Source organism: Dendrobium catenatum, unplaced genomic scaffold, assembly GCF_001605985.2.
Source record: "Dendrobium catenatum unplaced genomic scaffold, ASM160598v2 fragScaff_scaffold_384, whole genome shotgun sequence".
Classification (NCBI taxonomy): domain Eukaryota; kingdom Viridiplantae; phylum Streptophyta; class Magnoliopsida; order Asparagales; family Orchidaceae; genus Dendrobium; species Dendrobium catenatum.
The window spans coordinates 576,862-590,884 of record NW_021318846.1 but is presented as its reverse complement, the minus strand read 5'-3'; positions in this window follow the sequence as shown (position 1 = coordinate 590,884).

Below are 14,023 nucleotides of genomic sequence, written 5' to 3'. Positions count from 1 at the left end.
CCTAATTTAAGAAAGAACCACATATGTCTCCGGAGGGTTAAAATGAAGTTCAGTCAAGTGCTCGACTTTGATAATTAAGAGGAGTGATCATTAATTTCATATTAAATATTACATTAACACATGATATTTCTCCCCAAAGAAAGAAGACATCATCCATTAGCAATCATTCGAATATGACTATAATGATCATTATATATTTGATTTTCCAAAACAAATATTAATTACGTTTTCATAAATTAATGTGAGTTTTAAATCACCTACAAGTGCAAGCCTTCATAGTTAATTACATCATAGGAAACTGGAGCATCCTATGAAAAACTCTTAATTATAATATCGACAAAACTTCTATTTAGAGACTTCAAGGATTGAAGCCACAAGAGTTGACTTTAGAATCCTAATTGGGATAGGATCAAGTTGGAGAACTTATTACTAGAGATCAAAGAAGGAGAACTAGGATAAACTTTGGGATTCTAAAATAATTCAGAAGTGTCTAAATCTAAACTAAATATTAGGCTTTAAGTTTTAGATTGAGAGGATCTTTTATTTGAGTTGATTATTTTATTAAAAATTATGGATTGTATTCCTGGAAAGTAAGGTTATAATGTTTAAACCTATCCAAAACCTAAATTTGAATTGGGCATTAGAACACAGTGGTGATAACCTAGTTAAGGCACTATAAAATATGGATTTACCCCATCCAGGATTGGGGAGCCAACTAACCACCTAAACACTTAAAATCCAAGAGTCTGGTCTTTATAAAAGAGTGACCGGCTATTATATAATGTTTTTGTAAATTAGGACTAACATCTAAGGCAAATTCTAACTAACCCCTTGACATATATAGGATGAAAATTCTTGAATCTAATGTAATTAGTGTTTAAGACTTATTTAATTAATTCTTAATGCAATGCATACTAATTGACTCGATTAAATATATAAAATATATATGAATAAGTTTTTGAAAAAGGCTTAAAATTTTATTTTTTTGTAGAGATTACAAAACATCCCCTTGGTAGATATGTACCTTCAAAGGCTAGGTGGTCTATTAGAACCCACATACGAGGAGGTGCCTAACAAGGAGGAGAAAATTTATAATATGCTTATGCTGACTCTCAGTTTTCTCAGGCTTACTTCTTATATCATTTGTATTTCTAATTTATATTAAAGTTTTTAATTAAATTTGAGTACAAATAGTTTTAGTGTACCCTCACAAGCCTCCGCGTATCCAGGCAAAAATAAAAAAAATGACATGTAACTGCCAAAAAACATAAAAAATAGGCAGTCCTAACTGCTATCAAAATAAATTGAACACTTTAATTAATCAAATTAATTGCTTAAAATAATGTATACATATTCAAAATATTTATTTATTACAACCCAAAATTTGTATAAATTAAAAGTAGTCAGCATCACTAACAATAAACTCGTATTCTAATCCTAGGATTGTCGCAAGTGACTTTGAGTGGGATACACTTTATTCTCATCTCTTCAGGCATCTTGGATTTTTCGTATCTGGATACCCAAATGAAAGAGAAAAATGTTCCAGCAAAGGGGAGGTTATTCTTTTCACTTCAAGGATTAAAATTATCAAAATTTGGGCTTCCAAATGGAAAAATATTGTCCCCCTAAGGGGTATCCTTTCATCTTTGAAATCTAATTTTGGATACCAATATCACAACTAAAAGACTAACTTTCAAAACTCGGTACTTTAAACAAATTACATCAATAATAGAAATAAAAAATTCTAGACTCTCCTATAAAGTTATCCCGAACATTTGAAATCTAACAAATCCCAAGCAGTTTATATATATATATATATATATATATAAATCACACTTAGCCATGCTCTTATTTTTTAAGAGGTTAAGCAATTGAAGCATATAGTATTTATCATTATTGTTAATTTATCCCCGTTTTATTACCCTATACAAGCATGTCCACACGTGAAATATCATATGAGCAACTAGATCTATTCTAACCTAATAGTAATTGGTTAGGCAATTGAAGCATCTGTAGTATTTATAGTTACTGTTAATTTAGCCCCCTTTTATTACCCTACACAAGCATGTCCACATGCAAAAAATCATGTGAGAACCAGATCTATTCTAACCTAATCGTAATCTAATTGTCAATCAGATTATTTTACAGAAAGTAATAAAATTAAATAAACCCTTACATTAATTAATTTTCATTCATTGCATGCCATGAAAACTCAAAAAATTTTGCACACTATAGTAAAAATTAAACACGGGCATAGCCTAAACTTGAGTTGGTTGTCCTAACAAACCATATAAAGTGTGTGAAAAAGGTTGTGTGGTTGGGGTAGATCGTAAGGTAGGAAATTTATTAAATTTTCCTAATGTTCGGGTTTGTCAAAGGTTAAAGGAGAAAATTTATGTTTAAGTATAAATATTAGTGCAATAAAGTTTAATTCATGTATGTTTTAATTGTTAAATGATTACTAACTTTGTTGCTCACTAGGGTTAAGAAGTTTATTTCACCTTCCTTGTGGCTACACTAATAGCCTTATAGGCCTGGGTTACCTAGTTATAACTAGTGTTAATTAAGTTGATTTAATAGGTTGAGGATTAAAGATAAATAAATATTAATTAATTAATTAATTATAGATTTGAATGATTAAATTAGAATTTTTAATAATTTTAATTGAATTTTAAACTTTAAGAATTTATGGGATTATGTAATTATATTATATATGGGACCAAAAGTTGACTTTTAAAATTTTAGTGATTTTTAAAATTCAAGCTTTCTTCTTAAATATTATACCTTAATATGAGTAATTAGACTCTAAGTTTGCTCAATTTGAAATTTTCTACATTAAGTTAAGATTTTTCAATATTTCAACAAAATTCTAAACTATGGTTGACCGAAAAGTTGGCTTTTGACATTGACTGTAATTATAGAGGTTTAGAAAATAGTAGATTGTAATAAGATTTGAATGACTATGATTTTGATTGAATTGAATTTTTTTAAAATAAATTGTGATTTTTGAAGTTTAGGTATTTGGAAATTTTAAAAATAAGTTAATTATAAGAGATTTTTAGATTTTATTCTAAGTTAGTCTCAAATCTCTTGGAATCACCCCCAAAATTTAGAAATGGCCTAAGGAGATGTTATTTATGATTTTTTTGGAATTTTTAAATATTTTTAAATTATCAATTTTCCTTAAAATAAAAATTAAAATTAAGTTAAAGGTCTCATCAAGGAGCTTTTAATTTTCATTGATCAAGGGTTTAATTCTAAACATTTGTATATATTATATGGATTATTTGGATTTAAATTGAATTTATTGGGAATGTTTGAAATTCTAGGCTTAATTAAGAGTTGATTTTGGACTAATTGAAAATTCTTAGCTGAATGGATTCTAAAATCATTAAACTCCTAGCCTAAAATGGACAATCTCACTAAGCTCAAAGGTTGTAATTCTCACCCCTATTGGATGCATATCCTAATTTTTACAATTTACCAAAAATTTCCTAAAATAGTCATTAAGTTTTGTCCCTAGATTATCACTAAGTTGCATGGGTTACAAAGTTGAGGTCACCAACCCTTATATAAATGTGTGTGTGTGTGTGTGTGTGTGTGTGTGTGTGTGTGTGTGTGTGTGTGTGTGTGTGTGTGTGTGTGTGTGTGATCAACCACACCATGCAAGGCATTAATAAAGTGTGACTTAAATCTAAGTTTTTGAAAGGGAGGGATGGTTTCCTAAGAATTTGAATCAACCCATGATCCAAATGCTTAGGGATTCATCCAAATGTAAGGTTCCCCATGAAATTGCTCTTTGCACACTATGGTAAGGAAGGAGATTACTATAGCACAAGTCAATCAAATACAAATGCAAGTTAGGGTGCCTACAACCATGAAAATGCAAGTTAAACTAATAAGACACAAGAAGATGACCTATTTACTTGCACCTTATTTTGTTGATTCAATCCACAAAAGATCAAACTTTGTCTAAAATTTTGATGACATGATTGGAACAAAAGAAACAAAACCAAAATCCAATTAGAAGGGGGTTTTACTTCATTAAATCATATATAGCTCAGATTAAGATAAAATTAAGCAATACTCAAAATATGAGGTAGAAATTCATGAAAATTATACTGGAAGTTAGGAATATAACAAGGAAAGCTCCTTTGAAATTTCAAAATATTTGGAACAATATTTAATAAAATATTATGTAAAATCATGAAATCAAAAATTTGAAAACCATTAAGATTTAGAATGAATTTTTATATGATTATAATTTTCATTGAAAGGGGGTCAAATTCCAAAGAAAATAAGGTTTTATTTATAAAATTTGGTTGAGTGGTTAATTTTTTTTAATGAATTTTTAAAGTTTTTGTTAATTAAAATCCTTTTAAAATAAATTAAATTAATTAAAATTGGAGGTTAATGACGACGAATACTACGGCGGACCACGTGACACAATTCAGAGCATCTAAATGATATCGTGATAATGTAGTTTCCACACGGTAGCATTTGGATCGCAATATCAATACCACATTAATGGGAAGGTAGTGATTGCCAATGATTACACCATGGCAATCATTAGTAATTATTACAGGAAGTGGCAATGTGGTACCATGTATAACTTATCCGAGTTAGCACTAGATCAGATTCATTCATCCACGTGCAGTTTTGATGAGTGGCTAAGATCCATCCCAATGAAAGACTGAACTATGAAGTCGATCCGGCACGTTGATTAAGCGATGGAACGACCTAATAAGGATAGTTGATCATCTAATCAATAGTCCAAAAAAATGTACATATGTAAGTATTAACTGTAAACCTTAAAAAGACTAAAAAACATTTCAATTTTGCACAATAGTCAACCTATTCAATTAAAAATTTATCTAGGGCTTCAAACCAAGAAGAGCATCTATGGGAACATAAGTGTTTGAGTTACAAGCTGGTTTAGAAAAAGTTATTTTAACCATGGTGTTTGAGCTACAGTTTGAAATATACCTCAATCTAGTCAATAGATTTTGGATTTTCTTAATTTTTTGAGCTTTTAGACTATCCTCAAACAAATCTCTAAGAAAATTTGTGATTCAAAAAGCTTTGGATCTTGAGCTTCACACCATGGATGGACTAGGAGGAAACATGATAATAAAGCTCATCATCGATGGCCCATTTTTGGTGGATTTAGACTTGGAAGATGTAAAAAAGAGCTATTAGAAGCTTGAACAAACTAAGAATAAGCTCTAGGAAAGCTTGGAGGCTAAGATTAGTTGGCATCAATAAAAATGAGCTCACTTTGAGTTTTGAAGTCTAGTGTTTGAATTCGAAAGGTTGGGGTTAATCAAATCCTTACTCTGCTGAGGGACATGTGTCCTAGGCAGTTAGAAGGAAGAAACAAAAAGCTTATGTGGAGCTCAACTCCCATTGGGTGGCTTGGGCATGAGAAGGACCACCTGTTACCACTTTGGGCTAAGCCAACCTTTGTGCTCGATTAAGGAGTTCTTAAGATAGCTTTGGGGTTTAAGATTATCCCAGCAAAAAAAATTATGGGAGGATGAGTTAGCATGTTAGTTTGACCATTTGAATAGGTTCTAGAGTTGGTTGACTTCTTTGGCCATTCAACTGGTCAAAGGAGGTTGAGTTGGCAAGGAAGGACTATAGGTTGTTGGTTGAGGGGATTTCAAAGCATTAAAATAATTTGGTAAGAGTTTGGGAAGGGGGTTTAATATTCAAGAAAGGTTTAAGTATCTTTTTTATTTGTTTTGACTAGTCAACCAAGTCAATCAAAGGGTTAGAGTCTTTGCAAAGATAAATGAGGGGGTAAAAAGGAAGTTTGATGAAGAATTTTGAGTTGACTTGGTCAAAGTCAATTGATATTTTTTCACCCATGGTTGGGGTTCCTAAGGCATGAGATAAAAAGGATTTGTGGTTTGGAGGAAGCTTAATTGGCCATGGACAGAAAAAACAAGTCAAGGGGGTTTGATCATAAACAAGTAATTTTGACCATATTCAAAGGAGTGACTTGGTCAAACCCACCAAGGGTTGGCCCATTGATAGTTTGTATGCATTTGAATCATAAATTAGAGTGGAGTTGAAAGTTTGGAGAGGTTGATTTTATCAATTGAGAGAATTTGACCCCAAACCAGACATGTTTGACAAAACTTTGACTTAGTTGACCAAGTCAAATATTAACTGGGTAAATAAGTCCAATTAGGTCAAAACTACTGGGACAGATGTTTAAAAGAGTTTGGGTGGATTTAAGTTTGATGTAATGCTTGATATAACTAGTATAAAGTTATGGTTGATTTGGTCAACCTAGGTTGACTTGGTTAACCAAGGTAACCAAAGGTCAATAATTGAGCTAAACAAGTTTGGATTGATCACTTGTGACCATTCGAGGTGATCCCATGCACAAGTGAGGTAATTTGGTTCAAAATGCTATTTGGACAATTAAGGGACCTTTTGGTCAACCCTAGTTAACTTGGTTAACTAAGTTAAACCAAAACTTAATTTTAGGTCCTATGAATCTCAAATGATATTTGTGATTCATTGGAAGAGTTTCAAGGATTGAAGAGACTGACCAATGTTGAGTTTTGGCCAAAAGTCCAAAAATCCCCTTATAAGACATTTTGCTCATTTTGAGCCCTACATAACTCTGCGTCAAACTTAATCTTGCAAAATGTAATTTACTAATCAAAATACCTTAACAAATGTTATCATCATGATGAAGGGTCCTAGGATAGGCCTGAGGGTCAAAATTAACAAAGAGACTAGTCCAATAGCACAGGGCATAAATATTTGAATGTTTTGTAATCTTTGGAAATAGATTTGGTTTATGGGGTTAGTGGCCTTAAAATGAGCTCAAATTTGGAGAGTTGAATCTAGAGACATGTATGATCAATATAAAATTTAAAGATCTTGAATCTTAGGTCAAGGTAATAGAAAACTCGCTCATAAAAGGCTTCAGGACTTATGGTTTTATTTGGAATTAGGAATTTTTTGTATGATATGGATTTTGGACTTCATTGGCTGAATTTAAGTTGTGATACCAATCATAATTAAGTGGATGATTGGGATTGATCAAAGTATGATTGATGTTTAATTTATGGTTGACTTAGGATTTGGAATTGAGGATTGAGCAGGGATTTGGATGTGGAATTGATCAGGTATTTGGGCTAGAATTTGGATGAGACATATATGAATGACAGGTATAAAATTATCAGCCCTTAGATAACAAAAGTTATATTTGGATTGGTCCTCATGATCTCATCCAAAAATGTGATCAACACATGCTTCATAAATTTAAATACAAAATTACACATATCTTAAAAGAAGGCAATGCTTGTGCTGATTGGTTGGCAAAGGAAGGTTCCAGTAATTTTGATATTATTTTGTTTAATATGAGCACCTATAATAGAGTTCTTAATAGTAAAATAAATCTTTATGCTTTGGGCATTCCAAATGTTAGAGGGTATCTATTTTTAAGTAGTTTCTAGTTTCTTCCTACTTTTCTTTTTAGGTTACTACATATGTTCTATTTTTATGCCTTTAATTTTCTTTTGATAGAACATTTCACTTAGGCATTTAGTTTTATCATCTTCTACAATTTCTTATATCATGGTTCATTAGTAATTTCTTCCACCTATGATTCTATGAGTTTTTGTATGGTTTACTATTTGAATTTCTCTTCATGCTGGTGCCCATTGTTAGTATATTTATTATTTCTTCCACTAATATTTTTTTAAAATTATTTTGTTAGTTTTCTATCTGAAATTTGATTATTTGGCTTTCCTTGGATCAACTAGATCTTGGGCTTATCGTTTATTATGGTGGGGTTATTGATAACCCTTTATGTTTGGCTTGATGGATTTTAGCTTGTTTATTATTACTGATGCATTTTAGTGTTATTTCATCTTATCATGTTATTGATTGGGTGTTTTTTTTTTATTTCTTATCCTAGCTCTCTTCTACTTCATTTGTAATATTATTGGAGTTCCTGATTATAATTATTCAGCATTTTGTATGGTCATAGGATTTTGGATGATTCTTTTATTGCATATTTGATAAACCCTTGTGCTACGTTCTTCTTTGGTCTTTGATTTTGCTGATTATGGTGGTTTTGTCACAAGTATCCATTTAATCTAGTTCAATGATCTTTTGGTTGTTGTTTTTTTCTTGAATTTTAGCAAAATGTGCCTGATTAGCCTTTTTGATGGTTTGTGATAAAGATTTTTGTTTCTCCTAGTGATGTTTTTGGGTTCTGGCTCCTTGCCTTCCATTTATTTTATTTCTTATAATTAGCCTTAGATTTTTAACTCATTAGGTTTTACTTCAATTTTGTTTATAGTTTCTTGAGAATTTAGAGAGTTTGTGATCTCTTTAAGGACTATGTATCCATTTTTTTGAATGAATTAAAATTAATATTTCCCTAAAAAGAAAAAAAAAGTCTATCATGTTGCACATGTGAAAAAATTGATAAATAAAAATAATCTTTGCACTTGCCCATTCCTTCAAGAAATACATAATTATCTAATAATATTTATAACATGCATTCGTCTTAAAGGAACACTCATTATTCGTTTGATAATCATCATATAAATCCTTATGAAAATCATTCCAAAGTTGAAGAATATTAGTTGGCTCGCAATAAATAAGAAGATCAACAAATAATTACTTGAATGCATATGACATATGATAAATGGATGACTAAGTGACAAAAATAGGAAAATGACTTGTTGTGATGTGTCTTTAAGGAAATAAAATTAGATACAAAGAGACTCCAACAAGAATTCCAGTGCCTTTCCTTTGCCCCATTTGATGATGGTGAATCTCTAATACCCACAAGCAAAAAATAGTAGATATCAAGCTAAATTCAAATTACAAACAAGATAAATTGAAAAATTTAAGTACAAAAAAGTAACTAAATGATTTACTTTATAAAATTCACACATTTCTTTTTAGAGTAAACTTAAGCTTTGGGTATGGCTAGAACACTAACTTGTTCAGCTAAAGCACTCCATCACTAATTATTGTAAAAAAAGCTTATATACAAATAGGCGGAAAGCTAAGAAATTTATAGAAGGAATTCAATATGCTTTTTTTTTTTCTTTTTTGGGACATAATTCAATATGATTCATTACCTTCTCAGTCACACATCTGAAATGTATTGACAATAATATTTTTTTGAAAGACAAGTGAACATTAAATCTGAATATTTGGTTGAAGATTTAAGTTCAATTAGGTTGCTTGGATTTAGAATGTGTGGATTTGTTTGAGGAACAAAAAAAAAGTTCTCTAATTTAAATAACTGATCAGCTAAAGCTTTGTAACATATATTAATATGAATATTCACTTTATCATTTCTAGTTAGATGAACTTTAATATGTCTTACATTTCTCCCTTATTTTGAAAGTCTAGAGATATACTTTTAAAATAAAAGTAGGATTGTTTCTTAGTTTTTTTTTATATATTTTGCCTTTGATTCCTACTATTCTACTTTGATCATGTCCATCTTTTGAATATCCTACTTGAAGACTTCCATTAAAGGAAGATGAATAAGTAGATATGGACTGTGACATCTAAATGAACCCTAATCAATGTCCTTAAGGATAATTTCTCTTCTAGGATTTATGAATTTAAGGGACATAATCAATAATCCTCCTAAACATCAAAATTGTAAACTATCCTAAGATCATTACCTTCATAGTGAACTTCCGTCATGCATTACGATCAGATAGGAGTTATTGGCGAAGACGCTTTGGTAGAGACACATCCAAAACTCTTTTCACTCAAAGCATGAGCTCCCATCGTGACCTTAGGTTTGACAGGAGAAGAGGGCAATGAAGGTCCATTTATTGACACTTTAAAAACTCCTCACCCTAAGCTGAAGGAAGAAATGGATTCAAAACTCTTCACTTGAGGTAGAATAATGAAATTTGAAGGTAAGTATGGAATTTGAGGCACAAAATTAGATTAACAAAATAAATTTATTTTTTTATAAAGATGAACATCGCTTAAGGGAAGAATCACAAGCCACACTATACAATAGTATAAATTTGACAAAAAAAAAATGTATTATAAATACTTTATCATTCCTTCAAATAAAACTAAATATTTCATAAAAAAAAATTTCTTGGTTACAGCCACCTCATAAAACATCTCTCAATCAGTAAACAATCTCATTAGCCCATCATGTTCATTGCTCACCACTCTTATCTAAACATTGTTTTGGTTACCATTGGCAGTGAAATGAGCACCAGGGGCTGTAAACACACTGCCACACTTTCTTGTATAGATATCCTGATCACTTCTTGTATTGGCATTGGATTGCTAATTATATATATGAGACTCCTCCACTTCATTTTATTGGAGCACTTGTTGAAAAACAATCTCATTGTGGTTGAAAGAGAGAGAGATGGAATGAGGGAGAGAGAGAGAGAGAGAGCTCTTAAGTGTTGTATGAGTAGCTTATATGTGAATTTTAGAGCTCTAACCTACCTTTTTGGGGGAAATTTAAATTTTATTTCATCTCAAGGAAGCTGTTCCAAAATCCTTAATGGTAGAAACTAGCTAAATGCTCAAAGAACTACATTCAAAAAGAAAAATAAAACCTAAAGAGTTAATGATCCCTAACTAGCTACAAGAAATAAACAAAAAAGGCATGCAAGGGGCCAAACACAAAAAATTGAAAATGTGCATAAATAGTTCCTTAACTCAATTAAACATGAACCATTCATGAAAAAAATTACATCTTCGAAAATAACAAAACATATAGCAACAAAGTTGACAAATGAGAAGGTAAACAAACCTAAAGAGACAACTAAGAGAGGAAGGAGGATGCCAATTATTTGTAAAAGAGAAATACCCCATATCTAACTCTTTACAAAAGAATTGAGCCACTAATCTAAATGCAACAATGAAAGAAACGTTTATTAGGAGGCTAACAAATCAGATGAAGAAACCACTCGCATCACATCCAAAACAAATAATGACTATCAAAGGAAATACTAGTCAGCAGACAAATGTAGATCCTCAACCATCATAAGGTAAAGTAAAAAAGTAAATACCATTATAGAATCAAGAGCCTTACAAATAAAAAACACAAATAGGAAGACTAAAACAAAAACTAAATAGAAGAGAACTACATGGGGCACTCACACACCAAAATTATAGCTCCAAAAAACATGAAAATAATAATGACAAACCATACTACAGGATACAAAAAAACTTGAATAATGTAACAACCATTAAAAGATCAAAAATATCACTAAAAGGATCAACATATAAACCAACAAATGCAACACCACGCCTTTAGAAGATAATCAAGCCTTTTTATACAAAAGCAGGATCACACTCAAAATAACAAACCAAGTTTGTAGAAAATCCTAGATCAGTAGAAGCAAGACACAAATGAAAAATAAATACCTAGGATTTGGATATTATTAAAAAATAAATATAGCAGGGCCCAACCAAAAACCCAAATACCTAAAGTATCAACCCAAATACATCAGCAAGATTACATTCTCATATAAGGAATACCTAAAGTATCAAGCCAGATCATGCATTTAATAATACCAAGGCAATAATGTTTATTAAGACAAATCATATTAGAAATCTTAGAAACTTTGTAAGTAAACTAATCATCACAAATATTACCTTCCCTCAAAATATCTGTGATTCTATAATTAAATATAATAAAAATTACTAGTGTTTTGTTGAAAAAATAAAAAATGTTGGTATTATGACCTTTTCTAGAGCTAACATAGGAAACAAGTAGCTTGGAGTTAGTTTTAATCCAAATATTCAAAATATTCTTTTAATGACATAACAAGTTCCCCTTATGTTCCCCTTAAATAAAGAACTTAATACTACCACAAAAAATATTAGAAGAAAAACCATACATAGACTCACCATGATGGTCCCTATTAAGCTACCACATCTAACATCAACATTATTAATATAGCCACCAATGTTGAGTTTAAACTCTTCTTTATGAGGCTTGATCCACCTCACAAATTTGGGAGTAATGATTCTATCATAATTATGACATGAAATGTTGAAAAAAGAAGGCCAAGCTAAAGTTATTCCTCTAAAATGCTTAGGCATTAGGACCTTAGCTATAAAAATTGCTAAATTTTAGATTTTAAGAAAGTGATAATCCTTTTTTTAATAAATAAGTGATAATCCTATTAGAACTCATACTCATGTCATTGCACTTATTTTTATTCCTCTCCAGCCATAAAAGGTCAAAAAAATAACAAGAACACCATAATTATCTGTTTTTAACCTTTTTGTGAAATTATACAGCCAAAAATGAGAAAAAGTTATTACTATTACACTAAACCTTAAACCCTAATCCAATCTCTAGAACTAAATACACTTTGAAAGCAACATCAAACTCCACCAAATTCACCGATTCATGCTCTAACGTTTCTCTGGGTTTGGAGGTGATTTTGGGGCAATTTTCCTTGGGCATCATCGCAAACGCTGGTTTAATCTTCTCGTGGCTCTTCTCTAGGATTTTTTTTATCGATTTCTTTGCCTTTATTTGTTTTATTTTATGGATTCCTTCGGTTTGAAGTTTCATTTCTTTTATGATGGGCGATGACGTTCCCTTTGTCATTGATCCCGTTGATCCCATCATCTTTTGCTCCTGTTGAAGGGAAGTTGCATTCCTTCAAAGATGTCTTAGCGGGTTCATCGTCCTCATCTCTGAAAATAAAGTTTGTGCAGTCTTCCTTTAAGGGATGTCTGGCTCTTTATTTGAGGATTCGGTTGTTGATCAATTAGCAGCACCTTTTGCTTTAACTCTTGTTGGTAAATTTGTATTGAGATGACCTAACCTTGATGTTATTCAAAAAAAAAATTTAAATCTCAAACTTATCAGATCTTTTCATATTGGATTACTTAATCAATAGCATATTAATATACAACTAAATAATGATATGGATTATAGTCGTAATGTTTCTAGGAGATCTTATTATATTCAAGCTTGTCAAATGCGGCTGCTTAAATGGACTCCAAATTTAAATGTTAGGGAGGAATCTCCTATTTCTCCCATCTGGATTTCTTTTTGAATTTGAGACTTCATTTCTTTAATAAGCGAATCCTTTTTGGTATAACATCTATTTTTGGGAGACCATTACAAACTGATCAAGCTATGACTTCTGTGTCTAGGCCATCGGTTGCTCGGGTGTTAGTTGAACTTGATGTCTCTAAAAATCACCCTAGTGAGATGTGGATTAGGTCAGAAGTTAAGGGGTATTTACAAAAAATTGAGTTTGAAAATTTACCTATTTTTTTCTCCTTTTGCAAGATGTACGGTCATGGCATGAGTGAATGTTTTCGGAAGCACCCTCATTTCCGTAAAAAAAAAGGAATCATTGAAACATAATGAGGGAGTGGTTGCTCAGGTTGTCTCTAATCCTATTCAAACTAATATAGAGGTTAATACTTCTATTCCTATCAAGCCTATAGATGATCCGATGGTAACTATAGAGGAGGACCCTCTTATTTCTAATACTAATGATGTTTCTATGAATGCAGATCTAATTACTATTACTAATTCTTATGTTGCTCCTATTATGGCTAGTGAAAGAAATATGGACAATGTCTTGACTAATATTGGAGATCCTAATGTTACTAATGCTGAAACTATTCTTTCATACACTTTAATCAAAATAATATTATTTCTAGTGGTAATTTGCCTTTTTCTGCATCTACTAATCCTTTAAATGAACCGGAAGTTTTTGCTATTCAAGTGGCTTGCAAAGATATCTCTTTAGAGGAAGGAGAATTTGTTACTTTGGAAATTGCTCCTTCTCATCCAAAATGCAATGAAGTTATTGCTGAGAGGAACCGCAATTCTATAGAATTTTATGGTATGTTTATGGAGGATGAATGTCCTCAATTGACCTCTCCAAGGGAACACCCAAGTGGTAGTAAGAATATCTCAACTTCCTACTATAGTAATGATACTTTAAATGATGCTGAGGATATGCATATTACTGCTAAATGTTTTGCTAGAGATGATAATGACTTT